The sequence below is a fragment of the Terrapene carolina genome, unplaced genomic scaffold, assembly GCF_002925995.2.
Source record: "Terrapene carolina triunguis isolate 2854851 unplaced genomic scaffold, T_m_triunguis-2.0 Scaffold85, whole genome shotgun sequence".
NCBI classification, from domain to species: domain Eukaryota; kingdom Metazoa; phylum Chordata; order Testudines; family Emydidae; genus Terrapene; species Terrapene triunguis.
Window position 1 is genome coordinate 3,017,648 of NW_020664436.1, and position 23,961 is coordinate 3,041,608.

Genomic DNA, 23,961 nt, shown 5'->3' on the forward strand with positions numbered 1-23,961 from the left:
ACAGTTCTCACTTCCTTCTCTTGTGAAGAAAAGCCAGCGCCTCCCCAGCTGGATTTAACAACAAGTCAAGCCTGTCACACCCTCCAGGTGCAGCAAACTGGGTGAACTGATCTCTCAGAATCCTGTTAACTTGTGTTCACCTGTGTGGTATAGAAACCCCATCACACTGCTGTGGGTTATCCATTCCACACATTAATTTCCCTTGGCATCCAGAGGTCTCTTGAGCTTTCTTCGCTCTGTAGATTCATTCTTCACCTCACGTTCTGTCTCTCTTATTTTTGAGCCTGTGACCCTCTCAAATAGTTTTGTGACATTCACCTTCTCTGTAACCCCTCAGAAACGTTGCACATTGCAGTGGCTTCGTATCTTTTCCAGTGAGTGCAAGTCTTTTCCTTCCCCACTCTCTTCATAGCTTTAACTCCTGACAACCTCTAGCAGCTTTGCTGCCCTAATCTGTACCATCTCCAGTTTTCAGCCTCCTCCCTGTAACAGGCAAAAGCCAGAGAGTTCAAAGCAGGGCTGTGAGAAAGCAAATATGTTTCAGACTGTGCTGTTTACTTTCTCTTTCTGTGGTCTCCATGAAAACAACGGGTTGCTACATACGGAGGGGTGAACCCGGCTGGGTGTAACAAAACGCAGCACAAACAGGTGAAATGTAAACATGTGTTTATTTGGGTTACAATGTGCTCTTGTTATAGTGCTTTGGCCTTTCCATCAAGGTCACTTCACACCATGTGTGAGGTGTGATGCTCAGTGCAGGCAGACAGACTTGCGCTAGCACACTAAAAACAGCAAAGTGGATGTTGTGTTGAGGGCCGGAGTCCAAGCCCACATGACCCCCTGGGTCTGGGTGACTATCCCGAGCCACCACCCAGCCGCAGTGTCCACACTGCTACTTTTAGCATGCTAGCTCGAACTGAGCTAGCACAATTCTGTCCACCCAGGCTGGGAATCACACCTCCTAGCTGCATACCCAGCACGGCACATGCCTGCTGTGGCTTTCCATCAGACCGCTGCATTTCAACCCTTTTCTCTCCACATCACAACTGCCAAGAGTCATTGTCTTTCCCTCCTATTTGTTTCCTGTGCACAAAGAGCCAAAGATGCATTTTCAGGCTGCCTGACAAATAAAGGAAGAACATTATGTCCTCAGGAGATTGAAAGACCAGAATGTACTTCTCATTCAAAGATCATCTGAGTTGAATCTCCTCATAGCCCTGACCCTTAGCAGAGAAGTAGGTGGAATTCTTTTATTTAAAGAAGCAGTATCTATACAATAGTATCATATAATTCTGTGCACCACAATCAGGTTGGCTCTTGTGGTATATCTGGAAAAGAGAAACATCAGATGTACGCCTGGTCTACAGTTAAAACTTATATGAGCATAGTTATGTCAGTTGGGGGTGTGAAAAATAGACACACCCTAGCAACACAGCTATGCCCCAAAAATCCTCAGTGTAGATGCAACTATGCCAGCAGAAGTGTGCTTCTGTCAGCATAGCCAATGTTCTTTGGGGAGGTCGAGTTCCTACACTGGTAGGGTTCCTTCTGTCGGTGTATGCTGCGTCTGCACTGGGGGGATATGCCTGCATAGCTATGCCACCATAGGCTCTGTAGTGTAGACATAGCTGTAGTGTGAGTGTAAGGGCTTGTGTAAACAAACATTTTGTTCACTGTAAGCTGGCCTGTGAGAGCCCACTCTTAAGTGTCCATGTGGACCCTGCTGCCATGCACTAAAAGTTCCTGGTGTACTTTGATCTACCCTGCTTTGAAATGGGAATAGATCAGAGAGCACTATGAAACTTTGAATGCATGGCAGCAGGGGTCCACGCAGATGCAGTGCACGGCTGGCTAACGTGGGGTGCATTCACACCCCAGCTTGCTGGGAACTAAGTGTTAGTTTAGACAAGCCCTAAGAGAGCCTTCTAGAGTTCTCTCTAGACCTCGCCTACCTTATGGAGCAGGTGTCCTATATTGCTCTGCTCATTTGCTTGCTTATCAGAGATTTCCAGCCCATTCCTACACATCCAAGAGGAGACTCAACATGCCACATTAACACCTGATCTTTGGGGTAATTATCTGAACTGGACCTCATATCCTAGTTTGGAGCATCCACCTATCACTGGTCCACTGTAATGTGCTGCACAGCTGGATCAGCAGTGGCACAGATACGGCTGTGTAAATCTGGCACCGAGATGTTTAAGAATTTTTGCTAGCCAGAAGCCACATTCTTTTCTTTCTTTCTTAAAAGGGGAAAAAAAAATCACAAAAATTTCACAGTGATTTAAGAAAGTGAGCAAGCAGCCCCACCATAGGGTGACCAGGTGTCTGGTTTTCAACTGGAACGCCCAGTCAAAAAGGGACCGTGGCATTAAAAGTCCGCTTGGCGGTGCTGCGGAGCCAAAGCAGGCTAGGCCAGCAGGTCTGGCTCCTAGCTGGGGAGGCCACAGGGCTCAGCGCGCTGCCTCCGCCCCGAGCACTGGCTCGGCCAATGGGAGCTGGGGGGGCACAGTGTCTGCGGGCGAAAGCAACGCGCGCCACAGAGCCTCCTGTCCCCCACCCCTACCTCAGAGCCAGACCTGCTGGCCACTTCCGGGGCACAGCGCAGTGCCCCAGGACAGGCAGGCAGCTTGGCTTGGCTCCGCAGCACCGCCGCCCGGGAGCCGCCTGAGGTAAGCCCACGCACCAACCCCGAGCCCCAACCCCCTGCCCCAAGCCCCCTCCAAACCCAGAGCCCTGCACCCCAAACCCTCATCCCTGGCCCCACCCCAGACTCCACACCCCCACCCCAGAGCCTGTACCCCATCCTGCACCCCAACCCCCAGCCCTGAGCCCCCACAAACCCAGAGCCACCTCCTGCACCCCACAGCCCACACCCACAGCCCAGATCCCTCACCCCCCGCACCTGAACCCCCTCCCCAGCCCAGAGACCCTTCCCACACCCTGAACCCCTTATTGCCGGCCAGACACCAGAGCCCTCAACCCCTCCTGCACCCCACCCCCTGCCTCAACCCACAGCCCCCTCCCACACTATGAATCCCTCAGCCCCACCCCCAGCCTGGAGCCCCTCCTGCACCCCGAACTTCTCAACCCCAGCCTCACCCCAAAGCCAGCACCCCCAGCCAGAGCCCTCACCCCCAACTCCCTTCCTCATACTGGAGCCCCCTCCTGCACCCTGAACCCCTCATTTCTGGCCCCACCCTGGAGCCTGCACCCCCATTTAGAGCCCCCTCCCACACTCCAACCCCCTGCCCCAGCCCAGTGAAAGTGAGTGAGGGTGGGGGAGAGCGAGCCACTGAGGGAGTGGGAATGTAGTGAGTGGGGGCGGGGACTCAGGGAAGGGGCAAGAAGGGGATGGGGTGGGGCTAGGTTGTTTGGTTTTGTGCCAATAGAAAGTTGGCAACCCTACCCACCCACTGGTAATAAATCTAAGATTGCCTGTGCCCACCTTCCCCACCAAGCTCAGATTTATTTTCTGAGATGTAAATCACAGAGACAGATGCACCATTTAGGATGTTTTCCTATCATCCTTAACTGCATCACTGCTGATCCTTCATTCCCCATTCCACGGGCATTCCTGTGAAACAGTGAAAACTAGTACGTTCAGTATCAAGAAAGAGGCTAAAGAGGTTAAAAACAAAACTAAGACACTCAGCATGGACTGCATAAATTAAAGCCCTTCTAGCACAGGCAGAACTGAACATATGCACTGAGTATGTGACAGGTGGTAGGATAAGTCAGTAAGTATTGCCAGGATTGGCCACCGCCAACTTGTTATTTCCCAGTACACTAAATAGTCATCCCTGACATCTGTGGGCCTTTTATCATAGAACGATCCTCCTCCTGTCACTGAGGTAGGTCAAGTTTATTGAGGCAATCCTGCCCGCCTTGCAGACAATAAGCAATAGGTCTAAATGATCCATATGCTCACAGCACTCAGAAAATGGTGGGGCATTGTAACAACAATGGGTTTTGTTATTACTATTATTGGCTGCCCTGTGACAGCCAATATTTTCACTATAGCTGTTACTGTTCATTGTCTCCTTAACTCCCCAATAGTCCAGAAAGACAGATTGTGCAGCAAACCGTTCTGGTGCTCAAGAAAAGGGTGACATGGTCATGTCTATCATTTAGTGAGATAAGCAGACAGACAGCTCACTGGATGGATTAAGAGGGAAGCCTGGATTCAGTGCTGGCCACGAAAAAAGATCCGGAATATCTAGAAAGTTTTGCTGCCGGTGCAACTGCAGCAATGTCTCTTTTGCTTTTGAGCTTACTCTTATATTTCACAGTGTCTTTCAAACACAGAGTGTTCCCAAATACTTTACACCAGGGGTCGGCAACGTTTGGCACGCGGCTCGCCAGGGTAAGCACCCTAGTGGGCCGGGCCAGTTTATTTACCTGCTGACGTGGCAGGTTCGGCCGATCGCGGCCCCCACTGGCCGCGGTTCGCCGTCCCGGGCCAATGGGGGCAGCGGGAAGCCGCGGCCAGCACATCCCTCGCCCGCGCCGCTTCCCGCCGCCCCTTACTTGCAGACTAAGTATAGTATGTCAGCATAGTTACCTTTATCAACCAAACTTGTGAGTGCATCAAAAATATTATCAAGTTTGTTTGACAAGACCTATTTTTCATAAAACTCTATTGATTAATTAATTATGCTACCATCCTTTAATTCTTTACTGATTGCATCCCATATCTACCTTTCCATGATTTTGCCCAGGCTTCACGTCAGGCTACCAGACATCCCAGGTCAACCCCCCCTTACCCTTTTAAAATATTGTTTCAATGTTAGCTTTTATCAGTACCCTGGAACTTCCCCAGCGTTCCCAGATTTATTTGTTAAAAATCAAAATTAATGTTTCACAGAACTCCTCAGCCAATTCTTTTAATATTCTTAGGTACAAGTTATCTGGTCCTGCAAATTTAAAAATGTTTAACTTTAATGGTTGCTGTTTAACATCCTCCCATGTCACTGATGGAATAGAAAATATTTCATGAACACTATGAATACATTATTCTGATTCAGGATACCCTGAATACAGAACATACATATTTATTGAGTAATTTTGCCTATTCGGTGCCATGATTGAAAGATGTTTTCAGATGAGATTTGAGCAGAATTGAAGAGTCAGTTGAGGCAGACAGAAATAGGAAGATTTCAAAGATAATATTAACAGTAAATACATTGGGTGAAGAGACTAGAACCTGGCAAAAAGTAGAAAAACAGTATTTGCAAAAATGCTTGATAAACTGAATCCCATTCCCACCCCACCAATGTTGTGCCTTTTCTTTTTTATTGCTAAATGATATTGTATTCAAACAAATGGACCAAGTAATGCAAGTTTTGAGCTCATAGCAAGGTTTTGTTGAATAAAAGAATGATTTTCTTTTTTATGATGAATCATATTTCATACTAGGTGAAAGTAGAAGCTGTTTATAAAGGTTATGTCTACTCACTCACTCTCTCACTCACTCACGCCCGTCACCCCAATCGGGGTATGGGCTGCCAACCACAGATCTCCAGAGTCCTTTACCCTGGGCCATTTGCTCTAGCTGGTTCCAGGTATAGCCCATTTTTATGCTATCAGCCTGAAGGTCGCGTCGCCAGGTGTTTCTTGGACGGCCTCTTTTCCGCTTGCCTTGGGGGTTCCACCGCAACGCCTGTCTAGTGATGTTGGTTGGCTGCTTGCGTAGTGTGTGTCCTATCCAACCCCACGTTCTCCTTCTAATTTCTTCCTCTGCTGGAAGTTGACGGGTCCTCTCCAAGAGGTAGATGTTGCTGATGGTGTCTGGCCAACGGATCTGGAGAATCCTTCTAAGGCAACTATTTATGAAGGTCTGGATCTTCCTGGTGGTTGTTTTAGTTATCCTCCAGGTTTCAGCTCCATACAATAAGACTGATTTCACGTTGGAGTTGAACAGTCTAATCTTTGTTGCCAAAGACAGCTCTCTAGAGCTCCAGATGTTCTTGAGCAGTAAGAAAGCTGCTCTTGCCTTACCGATCCTTGCTTTGATGTCTGCGTCTGTGCCACCCTGTTGGTTGATGATGCTGCCTAGGTAGGTGAAGGACTGCACTTCTTCCAGATGGCTTCCATTCAGTGTGACTGGGTCATTACTGATGGAGTTAATCTTGAGGATCTTGGTCTTGTCCTTGTGGATGTTGAGGCCAACCTGTGATGCCGTGGCTGCCACTACGTTATGTCTACAGATGGTCACAATTTTTTTCATTGTAGAGGTCTTGTGATGAAAAAAATGTCTTTTTGACCAAAAGGAACATTTTAATGTTGGATGATTTTTTTTAACTAAAAAAAATTTGTTTTTTTTAAAAAAAAACATTGTTTTGTTTTAGTGGGAAAAATCTCTCTCAATGTTTATTTGTCTCCTGGGGAGTGAATAAAAAACTGTGAGAAAAAGGGGTTGTTTTTGTTTGTTTACCTTTTCCCCCCCACTGGAAAAAGAGTGGGAGAGTAAAAATGTTGGGGAGCATTTCCCAAAAACATTTTTTAACATAAAAAAAATTGGAGTTTTTGTAGAAAGTTTCAAGCCAAATAATTTTTTTTTCTTTCAACAACATTTTGACCAGTTCTAGATGTCATCCAGGCAGGAGACAGAAACATTACCATGTGGCGCAGCTCGAGTAGCAAGTTCCAAATAGTAAACACTCAAATGAATATTTGCTGCATGGTTGAAATGAATTAGAACAAACTCGTCAAATAATTTCAATTAGTAAACCAATACAAATTGTGATCTGTGCACAGATAAATCACAAACAAAGAGAAACAATTGGCAACTGATTTGTTCTCAGGGAATAATTCAACTGGTCTCAGAAGGGAAAGAGCTGAAAACTAAATGGGTAAAAGGAGTAAGGCAGGTAAAACAACGTCTGTTTTGTAGGCTAGAATAGGTCCTTGGAAGGTTTGAGAAACAAGGGGCTAGACTATGTTTCACCTCTTGAAAGGCTGGGCCTCGTCTCAGTATGTAAAGTTAAGCATGAGTGTTAGTCTTTACAAGATCAAAACCTTAGATTCGAAGGCAGGAATTGTCTTTTACTATAGTTATGTACAGCATGTAGCAGAATAAAGCTCTCCTCTCACCTTGGACAACTAGGCATTACAATTATAAATAAAACATTTGATAGGTTTCAGCTTGCTAAATCCTATAGATTTTTCCACAAAGGGAAGCTTGTTCATTAGAATATTAACCGAAAGCAAATGCTAAACAGTCATAACAAATTTTAGAATTTTATTTAATTCACTTTAGTCTAGCAGCCAGATTTAAAAAGAAGTTTTATTAATGAGTTAAGGAACCCATCTGCTAGAAAAAATTTCATTGCTATCCCATATAAAGCACATATCTGGTGGTGCAATTTTTCTATATCATGTAATGTTTAAATGCTATCGGGCATACAGTCTGAAAAAATAATAAAAATCACCAAAAAAGGCTGTAACTCGAAGAAACAGTTTAATTTTGATCAAAATTGGTATAAAGCTTCTAAATACAATTGATAATGAAGCGATGTACTCAAAATAGTAGTGTTTTGGAAAGTCTGGGAAATATTTCGCCTGAGGCGATATATTCTATGCATTTTCCCCTACTTTTTTGCCTTCGGTTAAAGTAAAAAAGACTAGTCACACGACAGTATGAGCTTGTAGAATGGACTGATTTGAGGGAAAAAATCTTGTCTGGTATTTTTAAAAAGTTATGCAAATAATAGGATCCCTACCTCCTAATTATGAAATGTTTTCGATGTTTAAAATGCTCTGACAGGTTTCATGAATAGTGTCCAGTCACTCCACCAGCTCATGGACACTTACATTTCTATTTTGGGAAAACTACCTGAAAAGTTTTTCCCTGGATAGAAATGTATGTAACGGATTACATAGCAAAGAGACAACATTAAGTCCATAGATCTTGAGACATTTGAAGAGATGATTCCACTTGTCTTCCAGTGTGGTCATGTGAATTATGCTAGTTGCGGTTGTGTAAATGTAACAGAAGCCAGACTTCTGAGAAGTCAGATCTATATTGTGTCCTAGTTTATACGGAGAGGAATACCAGATTGCCAGACCCTTCAATGGTATATGGCATAACATGGCCATTGAGCAATCTGTCAATGAGGACTGATGGAAGAATCAGCATCTTTGCACAAATGATAAGGCTCTGACCAAGTACCTTGTGTACCTGATTGCACATTTTAAGACAGCTTTGTCAAAAACAAATGTGTAGAATGCAGCCTTCAGCAACAGATCACCACAAAGAAACTACGATAAAGCGCATGGCTGCAGATGAAACTGCTGTCCAAGAGATTTTAAAAGTTGTGAGTAAAAGAATGACAAATCCTTTTAGCACTGAACCTGGAACAAACCCAGACAACACAGTCACTTATGAACATTGCAACATCTACTGTAGCCCCACCTGAAACTGCAGAAAATTTGTGCATTGTAACAGAGAATAGCACACAAGAAATGAAGCGGTTTGTGACCAGTAGCCTGCAATGTGGTGAGGTAGACCTCTTTGACCCCATAAAAAGGCATAATTTTAAATCATGTGGTATTCTCAGCAAAACAATTGAACAAGAGAAGAAGCAGAAAGCACAAGAAATAACTACTGATTATCTGATATTCAGCAAGCTGACAGTTATTGCCCATCCGGAGATGGTGAGATCCAGGGTTTGATGAAGTATGAGCTGGTGTAACCCACACACCTTCTGGGTGTGGTGTTCTGTCCCATCTAGTGGTACCGAGACCACATAGAGAGAGAGATAAAATGAGTCTGCTCTACAGCCCTAGCTAACAGCCAGTTAGCTTTTAGCTCATGCGGTAGAGGCTCATGCTTTAAACTCTAGAGGCCCCAGGTTCAATCCTTTCCCTCTTCAACTTGGATGGATCTCTAAGCAACACACTGTCTTGGCTGGAGAAAAATCTGTCAGTAGTTGAGATGCCAGTGTCCAGTGAGCCAACAATAGCTATTATTGACCTCAAGATGCTTCTGCAGATGGTGTGCACTGAAACTACCAAGTGCAAACCTTTTGGGGAGCTGTCTGATCAACTGCTGAACATTATCCTGGGCCGAAAATGTCAATACACTGCTGCTAGGGATGACAATTATGGCAAACAAAGAATCAATCAAATCTGGTGAAAGAGCCCTCAGGGGGAATGTGCAAATGCAAGAAGTTTGGAACCCCACTGTGTAAACATCATTATCAAAGCACCACTTGAAGATGATTTCAAATTCAAAGAATAAAAGAAACGCAAACTTTCTCCTCAGAGACTGGAACATGAAGTGTGAATAGAGATTGTTACCTGGTTGTGAAGTATACCTTGCCGGTCAGTTTCACAACAGCACATGAGCAGTAAAAGTAGTGCCTCACAACCATTCTGCAATACCAGAATCAGTGGCGGCTTCAGGCACCAGTGCTCCAAGCGCGTGCCTGGGGCGGCAAGCAGCAGGGGGTGCCCTGTCGGTCCCTGCAAGGGCGGCAGTCAGGCAGCCTTCGGCAGCTTGCCTGCAGGAGGTCCGCCGGTCCCGCAGATTCGGCGGCAATTCGGCGGCGGGTACGCCGAAGCCGCGGTACCGGGGACCTCCCTCAGGCACACTGCCGAAGGCAGCCTGCCTGCCGTGCTTGGGGCAGCAAAAAAGCTAGAGCCGCCCCTGACCAGAATTTGAGGCAGATCACGAGGAAGCAGATTCATGCATGTTCTTGCATGTTGCCAATGCAAAGCAAACACTCAGAGTAAGCAGGGTGCAAATGTGGAACTTGGATTCAGATGTTGCATCTATATGCCCAAGATATTGCCTATCCTTGGGCCAGATGAATTCTATTCCAAAACTGGTTTTGGCCAAACCAGAGATTCATTCCCATATATAGAGTGGCTATGGAGTTGGGAATGGACATGTGTCTTATGCTGCCAAACATTCATGCTCTCAGTGGGTGCGAATCTACTTCAGCTTTCAGTGGCATGGAAAAAAAAATGGTTGAAGACAGCAGCTGAGCACCCAGAGCTCATGCAGAGTTTGAAACGTCTTGGGAGAAGTCCATCTCAGAGAGGAAGAGACAGGGAAAGCCTATGACTCACTGGTACCTTCGCTGTATTGTAGTAAGATGCAAGCATCTCTGGATAATGTGCGCTATGAGTTGTTTGCTAAGAACAAAACAAGTGAGAAACTGCCAACAATAGACTTCTTCAGGAAGCACCTGAAATGTGCAAATTGTCAGTCATACATATGGCATCATGCCACAGTTCAGTATTTTCAAATGTCCCCTGTCAGTAATGGATGGTTGAGGTATATAGAACAGGACATCTTGTTCCTAATGTGATGGGGCTGTCATGTGCTCCAGAAGCCATCCTCACCTTTGTGCAGTGTGGCTGGGAAAGTACCTGTGCAACAAAGAGATGCAAATGCCGCAGGGAAAATTGGGTGTGCTGCCAATTCCTGCCATGCATGCAACGGTGCCAGTGACAAGTGTTGCAACACAGTACTGAACACATCAGACACAGCTTCTGGGGAGAAGAAGTGTTTCAACTATCTTCAAATTACTGTGACTGTTTATGTGAGTAAATATATCTTGAAGGGTTGTTGCATTAGACAATCAGTAGCTCCTAGTTACATGTAGGGGTTACATAAGTGTACAGGGTTATACTTCATTATTTACACCATATATTCATACAAGACATTCTACAGCCTTTCTACTAAAAGTCATTACTGTTGTATAAATAGTTTACATGTATTGTCATCGTATTCGGTGACAGTAAAAAGTTAATCACAGTTGTGCCATATGTGCTTTAGAAATATGTCTCCTGCCAAGCAGATAGCATCAAAAATATGTTTTGTAATCAGGAGAAGGGATCTTATTATCTGCATTGCTTCATAAAAATAGCAGACAGAAAATCTTTTTCTCAAATCAGTCCATTCTACAAATAATGGCAAATATTTTGATGTAGTACATGGTACAAACAAGCTTATACTGTCATGTGACTACAGATTTTTGCTTTAACCCAAGGGGAAAACAATAGGGGAAATGCATAAAATATAACACCTGGGGCTAAATATTTCCCAAACTTTCCAAAACAGTACTATTTTTAGTACTTAGTTGCATTATCAACTGTATTTGGAAGCTTTCTGTCCATTTTGGTCAAAATTACACTATCTTTATGTGAATTATGGCCCCTGTTGTGATTTTATATTTTGGATTGGATGCAAGCTTAAAAACATTGTTATAAAGAAAAACTGCATCACTTCTAGCATCTACAGCCACCCAGGTGATGACCACCAGATATGTGCCTAATATGTGGTAGCAATGAAATTTTTCTAGCTGATGGGTTACCCCTTACCAAAATGGGTCTGGGCTGGTAGACTAAACATAAGAACATAAGAAAGGCCGTACCGGGTCAGACCAAAGGTCCATCTAGCCCAGTACCCTGTCTACCGACAGTGGCCAATGTCAGGTGCCCCAGAGGGAGTGAACCTAACAGGCAATGATCAAGTGATCTCTCTCCTGCCATCCATCTCCACCCTCTGACAGACAGAGGCTAGGGACACCATTCCTTACCCGTCCTGGCTAATAGCCATTAATGGACTTAACCACCATGAATTTATCCAGTTCTCTTTTAAACTCTGTTATAGTCCTAGCCTTCACAACCGCCTCAGGTAAGGAGTTCCACAAGTTGACTGTGCGCTGCGTGAAGAAGAACTTCCTTTTATTTGTTTTAAACCTGCTGCCTATTAATTTCATTTGATGACCCCTAACTACTTCTGTAATCTTCACCTAGCTCTACTCCCAAGCAACTAGGCTCACATACCTACCCCCTGAAGACCATTCCATAGCCTAATAGATCTTACTGCCAGGAAATTTCCTGACAGAGGCATCAGTGCAGCAATATATATGGAAAAGTGATGTATGCAGCAAGTCATCAATGTTTAAGCATCTTCTTTCTTCTCAATGCGGGGGCAGGGGAGGTCAACCTTTTTTAGGTTCCTTTGTGTTTCACAGGAACAACACAGAAGGAGGACTGGTGACCTATTCTTTCCAAGACCATCTGATCCTGGTTGAATAGCTTTGCATTTATGCTCCAGATGGGAAAGTAGGCTTCCAAAATCCTGACATTTGCTACCACAGGGACAACAATACTTAAGTATGTCTTTAACTTTAAGCATGGGAGTGATTTCACTGAAGTCAGTGGGACTACTCCTATGCGTAAATTCAGGCATGTGCTTAGGTGGTTTGTTGAATCAAGGCCAGGATCTTCCCTGTCTTAATTTCATCCCATCACTACTAATTGTATCCCCAGTGGCCGCTATGTGATGCTTCAACGTTTACTATATTCACCAACCTTCTATATTAAAAACATCTGATTTTGTTCAGCATCCATGATCAAACCAAGCTTAACAAGGTAATAATTACAAGCAAGCTCGGCAGCTGTCAAATATATTTTAAATGAAGAAACATTTATTAAATGTGAACGCTAATGTGGGGAGATCCAGCTACAGGAGCATTTCTTATAAAGAACAGAAGTTGCTGCTCAACACCTGCACGGTCTGATTTGCACCAAACTGCTCTAATTAGCACATTTTGAGCTATGATTAGAGCACCAGAGGAAGCCTTCCAAATGCCATTAATTATGGATGCAATCTTAAATTATTCACTTTGAATATTTTTTCTTGATATACCCCTTTTATCTTCCACTAACTTTTTGTTGCATCCTAGAACAGAGTCAAATTAAACCTCAAAAGTGAAAGTTTGCTATGCTAAAGAAAGGGCAAACTGAAAATTAATCACACTTTTTTTAGGGCATCCGTGTTGGGGGGGAGGGAATGGGGGGAATTATTTTAGCTATAAACAATCACCATTCTCTAAAACCATCCACCAGTGCTGGGAAAACAACATTAACCTTTAATAATTTAGGATGAAAATGTGTATCCCTCAGTAAAGCAACGTCAGGGAAGTCCGGAAGCTGGTAGTATATTCATAGATTTTACAGCCAGAAGGGACCAATAGATAATCTAGAAAGATAAAGGTGGAAGCAGAGAGAGAGAAGGAAGGAAGGAAGGAACCCCCAAAAATAAAATAGTAACACCAGAAAGGAGAAGGGAAAGCCATTTAGTATGTTACATTTGAAAATATATTCATCAGAAAATTGGAGAACAAGGTTACAAGTAAAGACCTGTTATCACAATGAAAGTGGATGAGAAGTCCATTCTTGGTGGAGTTTATCCCCTCTATGGGGAGCATGGACTAGTCTCAGCCAGAAATATTATCTCTGGCTTCTAAAGGACAGTTATTTCCCTTGGACTGCACAAAATGGCATCTATTTTCCAAACCATTTCTAGCCCGTGTCACCCCTGTGCCCCTGGGAAGAGCTGCAAGGGTATGAGCTCCTTCCCAAACATGACTCAGGACCAGATCATTCCCTTAACAACATGCGCATGCAGAAGGGACCGTCCATGTGCAGATCTCCCACTCTCTACTCTGAATGAGGGTGGGAAGGCAATTTCCCAGGCAATGCAGAGGGGTCAGTAAGTGGGGAATGAGGAGTAGTGATGGGTGATGTGTATCCTCAGTACTCATCCCAAGCAACAAAGGGAATTAATACAGCACTTAAAGGTGGCACCAGAGACAAGCGTCAGTTAGGGAGTTCCCTAACACTGAAGTGCCAAGGAAGTGAGGCAGTTAGGGATCCAGGGCAGGGTAGGGCCAAGCCATCAGGTCTCTGCACAGATAGCCCTGTGCTCCTAGCATATCTCTGATGTCCATGAGGCTGGCCTTGTTTTCTTCGACAGGACAGCAAACCCCATTGCTCTTGATTGGACTAATTCAGAAGACACTCTGCAGGGCAAGCCCCACATTGATTCCTGGCCCCTGAGTGGATATTTCTGCTGGAGGGCATCATCTGGCCCTTGGCAACTTGTGCCTTGATGAAAAGGCATTGGCTGGGCTGCTTGGACTTGCCAGTCTAGCCCTGTGTGTGTATGCATATGATTAATTCAAGTACCATGCTGCACACTTCATAGACACGCTAATAGTGAAAGAGAGTTACAACATATTAAGCCAAGGGCTTTATTTTCCTTGTTTTCACATGCTGATCTGATTGCCTGATGACATTTACAGGAAGTAACCTTGTTTTGCAGAGTTAGAAAGAAATCAGGGGAATTCAAATGTCTACTAAAAATAAAACCACATCTAGATGCAATCTATATATAAATGATAAAGGACTTCTATGCATGTTCTTTGTACTAAGCAGATAGTCATTACATGGAATGGGGATGTTTACTTGAGCATCCTCCTGAATTTTATCTCTTTTCTTGATCTAAATCTCTCCTTTAAAGTTTCCTCTGGGATCAGTTAGAAGCTACCAGCACATGGTTGTTTTGTTAAAGGCTGCTGGTAAAATCCAGTGGAAAGTGGAGATTTTTAAAAGGGTATTTAAAATATGTGACTATCATAAATTATAGACAGAGTATGAGCTTTGCTTCAGGCTGTTGCAATAGCACTTAAGGCTGGGATCACATCATCCTTCTCAAGCTGTACAGGACTAAGTCTGGTCACAACCTGCATGAGAGCCACCCTAAGAAAGCACTGCATGGAGCAGAGATTCAGGACACAGTGCTCTTCCTCTGCACCAATGCTGAATCAGCAAGGCATTTTGTGTCTGAGATATCTTGCAGATGAGCTATGTGGAGGGAGCCACCTTATTATTTGTGGTCATTAAAGCACTTTAGAGAGATTGGTTCCAACATCCTGGCTCAATTCCTACCTGGGTATTAACCACATTCTGCTAGATGGCTCATGCCATTTCTATTAGATGAAATATTCTTTAGTTCCTCTCCTAAACTATACTGTTACCATGACGTATTAAATCACTCCCATGTTCTTTCACAGACGGTGATTTGTATATGTGTTTTCTGGATGTAAGACCAGATCCAGCATCTATTGAACTTAATAGAAATTCTCCCACTGACTTTAATGGGCATTAGATCAGGATTGTAGCACATAGCGAACCTGCTCTTGTCCTTGTGAAACCAATGGAGTTTTGCCATTGACTCCCCTGGGTGCAGTGGCAGCTCCATAATAAGTACAGTTCAATCCTCGAGAGGCACTACAGAAATGTAATTGACAAGCTTAAATATATAGAGAAATTACACATAGAACTGAGCCAGAATTTCCCATGTGATAATTTATGTCATCACTAGGTGCCAGACTCTGCTGTTAGTTATTACACTGGGGTAAATACAGAGTAATTCCACTGATTTTGCCAGAGTAACTGAGATCAGAATCTGGCCCTAGGTGTCCCGAGTTAGGTACCTAGTATATGAACCTCAACCCTTTCCATCACTGAGACAGTTGAGAAACAAATTCCATATAGCTGTAAGACTCCATCTGGAACCCATTCTTCAAAATTTTGTGTCTTTACCTGGCCTATAAAATGTAGGCTTTGCTTGATATTATCATCAACATTATAAGATATTGCCATGAACAGTATATAATAAATGAATCTGTAACAGGGCGGGCCTCACCCCTGCAGAGCCTCCTGCTGATCGTCCAGGAAATTAGCTCGTCCAGCCTCTGGAGCGCCCTCTTCAGGCTGGTGTCCCACTTGCTGCTGGGCCCAAGTCCTCCTGGACCCCGGTGCCCTTCTCTCTTGGGGGCTGCCCCCTGGCAGTACCCCCACAGTTTCTGGGTCTCCCCACCCAGGGGAACCCCCACCCACTATCCCCACCTCACCTCAGTATCAGGCTACTGACAGTCACCATCTAGCCCCCATTCACTGGGGCAGACTGCAGTGTACAAGCCACTCATCACAGGCAAGGGGGGTTTGAACCTGCTGCCTCTGCCTGCCCTTGTGCTGCCCTCTGCCACCCCAGTACCCTTTCCGGCCTTTAACAAGGCCTGCAGCCTGTGGGGTTTCCCCAGCTCCTCTAGCCTTCCCCCAGCCCTGCTCCACTTTAGGTACTCTTTCTCAGCTCCCAGACAGCCAGGCCCTTCTCCCTCAAGAGCTAGAGGGAGAGTCCTCCTCTGGCTTCTGGCCCCAGCCCTCTTATAAGGGCCACCTGGGCCCTCATTAAGCCAGCCGCAGCCTGATTGGGGCATGGCCCCTAGCTGAGGCTGCTTCCCCCAACCAGCCCTGCTTTTCCTTCCCTGCCACAGCCCTCTCCCCGGGCTATTTTAAGCCTTTTAAGGCAGGAGCGAGTGACCACCCTGCTACAGCATCCCAGCAGGATACTCTGTTTCAAGCACTCTTAAACATCACCCTACATTGCATTTCATATAGAAAGTCAATATGCCGTATTTAGCTCATAATATTCAATATGCATCTGCCTCTCACCTCCTTAGATCTGACAAACATCATCTGAGCATGACAACTACTTGTCCAGGTGTCTCATGGGTGGCAGGTTGGAGGGAACTTTTCAGATAAACTTGCAACTACGCAAATGAAACTCCTAACTGATTATGCCATAAATGACAACCAGAGCTAATTAAAAGGAACGATATCCAGTTTGATTTTACATTAACATTGCTAGAACCTCAATAATTGGATTCTGGGCCTTCCACCTCTAGTCACTGGTCTCAACCTTGCCCTGGCTGGAAGTGAATAACCCCAAATTGTTGCCACCTATGGTGTGTCCTATGTGAAATGAGTTAGTGGTTCTCAGCCCAGTTCTTAGATGGAAAGTATTCATAGCACATAAACACTATTCCACAACTGGCTCACTTGTTTGCAATCTAAGCGGACAGACCAGGGGTTGAATGGATCATAGACACTGAACTATGCACTCATGTTTGACAGCTGTTCCTACCAGGTCAAGGGTGGGGCACATAGGCATGAGATAGTGAGAGGAGAAGCCGTGCACTGCCACTGCTCTTAGTGTTTCTCTTCTGTGGATACAGGACCTTGGACACAAGGTGGGGCAACCCAGCACCTTACACTAACATTAAATGTATATGAAAAATTATCTGACAACATATTTCTGATGGGAGTCCCTGTGCTGCAATGTATTCAGGTGCATTCGGAGAGAGTGAGAATGAGAAAGGAAGGAAGATGAATCCAATAAGTGTTGTAAAATCAGACTTATTGAGACAAAAATAATGTATTTGGCAACTGATATATGAGCCAGCAGGGAGACCCCAGGTGTGGCTATAGCTGTACAACTGCTTGCTCAGCAGCGTTTGATTTTGCAATCCACTTCAGAAAAAGACAGCCAGGCATTTCTACCTCCTCCTCCTTACTCTGTTCATCTCCCACCTGCCAGTGGAATTCAGCTGGTGCAACTTGGGAAGTGGTGTGGGGGGAGGGGGCAGAGGATAAGACGGTCCCTGCATTGGAGATGGATGGCTCATGGGATTCCAAACAGGCTACTGTGCCTGGGGGTGCCAGTTCAAACTGAGGCCAGATCAATAGTGACCATAAGTTATAATGATCTGAACGCTATTTAGGGACCTGTGATAAAATGAGTCTGATGTTCGTCTGGTTCCTAGCAGCCAATTGTCCTCCCTGTACCACAGGTGACTCCCTTCTTGGGGTCCTCAGCAGAGGGGCCAAGAAATGAATGGGCCATGGAGATAAAGCTAAATTACCCATAGAGGGCATGGGTCTGGTCATGCTGCTGCCATGTCTTCACCTGTTCTCTACATGAATAGTGGAACTCGGTCACTCTGGGATTTCCTTTGACTTGCATCCTCACTCCTGGTCCTACAGTCTTTATCCCCATAATCGGTTGAGCTCTGGGCTCTGTAGCCTCTCCCTCATCGGAGGAGATGGGCCTTTCATCATTTTGAGGGGCTCTGCCCACCAGTCCTAGATTCAAACCAGTTGGCAGTTAGCACCAGAACCAAACTCACAAGAATCTAAATTGCTGCTACTTAGCTAGAGAGAGGAACAAATTTCATTGTATTCTCCTTAGAGCTATTGTGTCCTGCTGTACACTATTCTCTGTAAGTTGTTTAATACATGAGGTGGAAGTGCTCCCGGGAGATAACAGATTCATCATCATCATAATGTTCCATAATTGTTATGTCAGTGATGCAGTGGGTGGTGCTCTTCTCTTCCCATGCCAAGGCAGTACTGAACCAGTGCTCCAGCTTCATGCTAGGGGGTGTGGTACTGAGAGAAGTGCCTTCTTTCATACCAGTAATAAAACGAAAGTCCCGACCTCTTGTGGTCATTAAAGCTCCCATGGTGCTTGTTAGACCTAGGTAAGTCCACCTTCCTGTCTCTATTCTCGAAGTCACTACAGTCGTTAGTGCCTTTGTCACCTGCAGGCTAGAACATTGTAACTGACTCTTATCTGGCACTCATATGAAACTTGATACAGGTTCCAGCAGCTACAAAACGCATCAGCCTTTTTACACCTTTGTGTAGGGTCAAGAGAATGGATAATACCCTGTAAAGGCCCTTCTATACTGCTATGCTGATTTCTGAAAACAAACTGATTCAATGCCATGTCTTGCTGATAATATATGCAGGGATCACTGTGAGCTTTACAGACTATAGATACTGTACAAAAGAATTGCTTTCCTCCAGCTCCGAAATGCATCCAGCTCTTTGTTGGAACACCCAGCACAGCGACACTACTAAACTGTTTAGGAGAAGCAGTGAAGAATACCAAACATGCCAATGAAACTGATGGAAGAATTTAGGTAAATGGAATGTCATGACCTGTCTTTGAATTTGAACAGGACACCCAGATTGACAATGTACTCTTGCAAAAAATACTGTGGAGATTTTAATGCTCAACACCGTGAGAAGCTCAGTTTTGCATCTCATCCTTAAAGAGGGATCTCCCCTAACCTAACCTAACCTGCCCTCCTGAGATGTCCCAGTGCCTCCTATTCCTAGGCTTGAGCATCATAATTAAGGCTGGGTGGTAGTCTTGGGAAGTTATGAGAAAAAGTCATGCGGTGATAATGGGGGAAATGGCAAAAGTCCCAAATGTAATAGAGACAGTATGAAAAGTCACAAGTTGTTGTAAGGAAGCCATCCTTTATTTGCAACTAAACATGTTTAAAACCATTGAGCAAGCCGTAAGTACTAGTTTAGAATATTTTAAAACAGGTCACTCTTCCATACTCCTTTACGCTGGCTAATAGGGCCTGATCCAGATACCACTGAAGATAAATGAGAATCAGTCCATTGACCGAGCGTTAAATTTGTAAGGACCTGATTCTCATTTACACTCAGGCCTCTTTACACTGTTCTGGAAGTTTAGAGGGGCCTTAAAATGGGCAAAAGTGTAATCTGCACCTGGTTTTATGCCCCTTTACACAGAGTGGTGTAAAAGGGCCTTAGTTTAATTGAGAATAAGGCCCTAAATGTTCATAGAAAGTAAACATTTGATGGGTGACCAGGGAGACAAAGGCATAGGATATTTTCAGAAAGCACCCTAAAAAGCATGGTTTTCCACACAGGCATCATGGCCATGGCAAGCCTGAACATTTAGGCCTGGTCTACACTACGAGTTTAGGTCGACTTTAGCAGCGTTAAATCGACTTAAGCCTGGACACGTTTACACTACGAAGCCCTTTCTGTCGACTTAAAGGGCCCTTTAAACCGGTTTCCTAACACCACCTCGACAAGGGGATTAGCGATAAAATCGACCTTAGGGGGTCGGAATTGGGCTAGTGTGGACGGAATTCGACATTACTGGCCTCCGGGAGCTATCCCACAGTGCTTCATTGTGACCGCTCTGGACAGCACTCTCATCTCAGATGCACTGGCCAGGTAGACAGGAAAAGCCCCGCGAACGTTTGAATTTCATTTCCTGTTTGCTCAGCGTGGAGAGCACAGGTGACCATGCAGAGCCCATCAGCACAGGTAACCGTGATGGAGTCCCAGTCCCAGTCCCAGGATCGCAGAAGAGCTCCAGCCTGGACCGAACGGGAGGTACAGGATCTGATCGCCATCTGGGGAGATGAAGCAGTGCTCGCCGAACTCCGAAACAGTAAAAGAAACGGCAAAACATTAGAAAAGATCTCCAAGGCCATGAAGGACAGAGGCCATAACAGGGACGCGCGGCAGTGCCGCGTGAAAATTAAGGAGCTAAGGCAAGCCTACCACAAAGTCAGAGACGCAAACGGAAGGTCCGGGGCAGAGCCGCAAACATGCCGCTACTACGCGGAGCTGCATGCCATTCTAGGGGGTGCAGCCACCACTAGCCCAAGCGTGTTCTATGAGTCCCTCTCTGCAAACGGGGAAGCGGGTTCGGCGGACGAGGAAGATGAGGATGGAGAGAACATAGATAGCTCACAGCAGCAAGGAAGCGGAGAAACCAGTTACCCCAACAGCCAGGATATGTTTGTCACCCTGGACCTGGAAACAGTAACCCCCGAACTGACCCAAGACCCTGAGGGCACACAGGGGACCTCTGGTGAGTGTACCTTTGTAAATATTACACATGGCTTAAAAACAAGCGTGTTTAATGATTAATGATTAATTTGCCCTGGCAATCGCGGCCAGTACAGCTACTGGAAAAGTCTGTTAACGTGTATGGGGATGGAGCGGAAATCCTCCAGGGACATCTCTAGAAAGCTCTCCTTCATGTAATCCCAAAGCCTTTGCAAAAGGTTTCTGGGGAGGGCTGCCTTATCCCGTCCGCCATGGTAGGACACTTTACCACGCCAGGCCAGTAGCACGTAGTCTGGAATCATTGCATAACAAAGCATGGCAGCGTATGGTCCCGGTGTTTGCTGGCATGCAGACAACATCCATTCCTTATCACTCTTTGTTATCCTCAGGAGAGTGATATCATTCACGGTCACCTGGTTAAAATGGGGCAATTTTATTAAGGGGACATTCAGAGGTGCCCCTTCCTGGTCTGCTGAACAGAAATATTCCCCGCTGTTAACCACGCGGTGGGGGGGAGGGTTGAAGTGACCATCCCAGAGAATTGGGTGTGAGGGGGAGGGGAGTTAGTTGGGTTTGTGCTGCATGTTAAACCTGAAATCGCAGCCCCTCCTTTTACATTGCAAACCCATTTTAAATGGCACGGGTGCTTGGTATGGGAAATGAGGGCAGAACTGTTTGAAACCATCCCCACATGTTAAGAAGGTTAAAAAAGCCCAAAGACTATATGTCTTACCATGGCTGCCTGCAAGCTGAAATCTGTGTCCTGGCACTGCGTGAGTGATCTCTCACACCAAACCAGGAGACTCTCAATATAAGAGGAAAAATGCGACCTTGTAACGAAAGCACATGTGCTGTGTGATGTTGTGAACAGCAAAATCTAACGTGAAAGAGTCTACCCATTGTTCTCTAAAATGTATCTTTTTTAACAACCTCTCCCTTCTCCACCAGCTGCAAATCTTACTCCTTCGCAGAGGCTAGTGAATATTCGAAGAAGGAAGCGAAGGACGCGTGACGAAATGTTTACTGAACTTCAGACTGCCTCCCACGCTGACAGAGCACAGCTGAATGCGTGGAGGCAGTCAATGACTGATTTTAAAAAAGCCCAATATGAGCGAGAGGAGAGGTGGCGTGCTGAATCGCGGGCTGAAGAGGAGAAGTTGCGTGCTGAAACGCGGGCTGAAGAGGAGAGGTGGCGTCAACTTGTAATCAGAAAGCAAGAGTCGATGCTCCGGCTGCTGGAGCATCAAAGTGATATGCTCCTGCGTATGGTTGAGCTGCAGGAAAGGCAGCAGGAGCAGAGACCGCCGCTACAGCCCCTCTGTAACCAGCAGCCATCCTCCCCAAGTCCCATTGCCTCCTCACCCAGACGCCCAAGAACACGGTGGGGGGGCCTTCGGCCACCCACTCACTCCACCCTAGATGATTTCCATAGCAATAAGTTTTAAAGTTTTAAATTGGAGTGTGTCCTTTTCCTTCCCTCCTCCCCCACCCATCCCGGGCTACCTTTCCAATTATCCCCCTAGTTGTGTGCTGAATTAATAAAGAATGCATGAATGTGAAGCAACAATGACTTTATTGCCTCTGCAAGTGGTGCTCGAAGGGGGGAGGGTAGTGGGGGAGGGTGGGGTGGTTGGTTTGCAGGGAAGTAGAGTTAACAGGGTGGTGGGGGAGGGGCAGAGGGTTCATCAAGGAGCAACAAACAGAAGTTTCACTCCGTAGCCTGGCCAGTCACAAAACTGGTTTTCAACGCTTCTCTGATGCGCACCGCGCCCTGCTGTGCTCCTCTAACCGCCCTGGTGTCTGGCTGCGCGTAATCAGCGGCCAGGCGATTTGCCTCAACCTCCCACCCCGCCATAAATGTCTCCCCCTTACTTTCACATATATTGTGGAGCGCACAGCAAGTAGCAATAACAATGGGGAGATTCTTTTCGTTAAGGTCTGAGCGAGTCAGTAAGCTGCGCCAGCGCGCTTTTAAACGGCCAAATGCACATTCCACCACCATTCGGCACTTGCTCAGCCTGTAGTTGAACAGGTCCTGACTGCTGTCCAGGCTGCCTGTGTATGGCTTCATGAGCCATGGCATTAAGGGGTAGGCTGGGTCCCCAAGGATCACGATAGGCATTTCAACATCCCCAACTGTTATTTTCTGGTCTGGGAAGAAAGTCCCTTCCTCCAGCTTTCGAAACAGAAGAGACTGCCTGAAGACGCGAGCATCATGTACTCTTCCCGGCCAGCCCACGTTGATGTCGGTGAAACGTCCCTTGTGATCCACCAGGGCTTGCAGCAGCATTGAAAAGTACCCCTTGCGGTTTATGTAGTCGGTGGCTTGGTGCGCCGGTGCCAAGATAGGGATATGGGTTCCGTCTATCGCCCCACCACAGTTTGGGAATCCCATTGCAGCAAAGCCATCCACTATGGTCTGCACGTTTCCCAGAGTCACTACCCTTGATATCACCAGGTCTCTCATTGCCCTGGCAACTTGGATCACAGCAGCCCCCACAGTAGATTTGCCCACTCCAAATTGATTCCCGACTGACCGGTAGCTGTCTGGCGTTGCAAGCTTCCACAGGGCTATCGCCACTCGCTTCTCCACTGTGAGGGCTGCTCTCATCCTGGTATTCTGGCGCTTCAGGGCAGGGGAAAGCAAGTCACAAAGTTCCATGAAAGTGCCCTTACGCATGCGAAAGTTTCGCAGCCACTGGGCATCGTCCCAGACCTGCAACACGATGCGGTCCCACCACTCTGTGCTTGTTTCCCGGGCCCAGAATCGGCGGTCCACGGCATGAACCTGCCCCAGTAACACCAAGATTTCCACATTGCTGGGGCCTGTGCCTTGTGAGAGGTCCATGTCAATTTCCTCATCACTATCGTCGCCGCGCTGCAATCGCCTCCTCCTCAGCTGGTCCTGGTTTGGCTTTGGCATGTCCAGGAGGCTCTGCATGTTTTCCAGGACAATGCGCGTGGTGTTCATAGTGCTCAGAATTGCCGCGGTGATCTGAGCGGGCTCCATGATCCCAGTGCTGGCTATGGCGTCTGGTCTGAAAAAAAGCGCGAAAGTAGTATCTGACGGACCAGGGGAAGAAGGGAGGGAGGGAGAGAGGGAGGGAGGGGCGAGTGACACCGCGTACAGGTACAGGGAATTAAAATCAAGAAAGGTGGGTTTGCATCAGGGAGAAACACAAACAACTGTCACACAGAATGCCCCTCCCCCCCAAAGATTGAACTCAAAAGCCTGGGTTTAGCAGGAGGGAGGGGGGAAGCAAATGAATGGAGAATAAATCTATTTTTTACATCTTAAGACGACGGTGCAGCATGACTGATAGCCCTTGGCATTTTCTGGGTGCTTGGCAGCAAATACTGGGCGCTTGGCAGTAAGCCTTCAGGTCTATTGCACGATCTGATGCCCACTGCAGTATGACAACGATGGATACCAGTCGTAATATACTATCTTCTGCCCAAAAGGCAAGGGGTTGCTGCTGTATAGCAATGTTGCCCCATCCTGCGAATAATACATCTGATAACCATCATCATCAAGGCAAGGGGGCTGGTGCAATGCAGCCCCACGGCTGCCAGCCCCATGTCTGCCAGCACCCAGATAGCCCTCGGCCTCTTCTGGGTGCT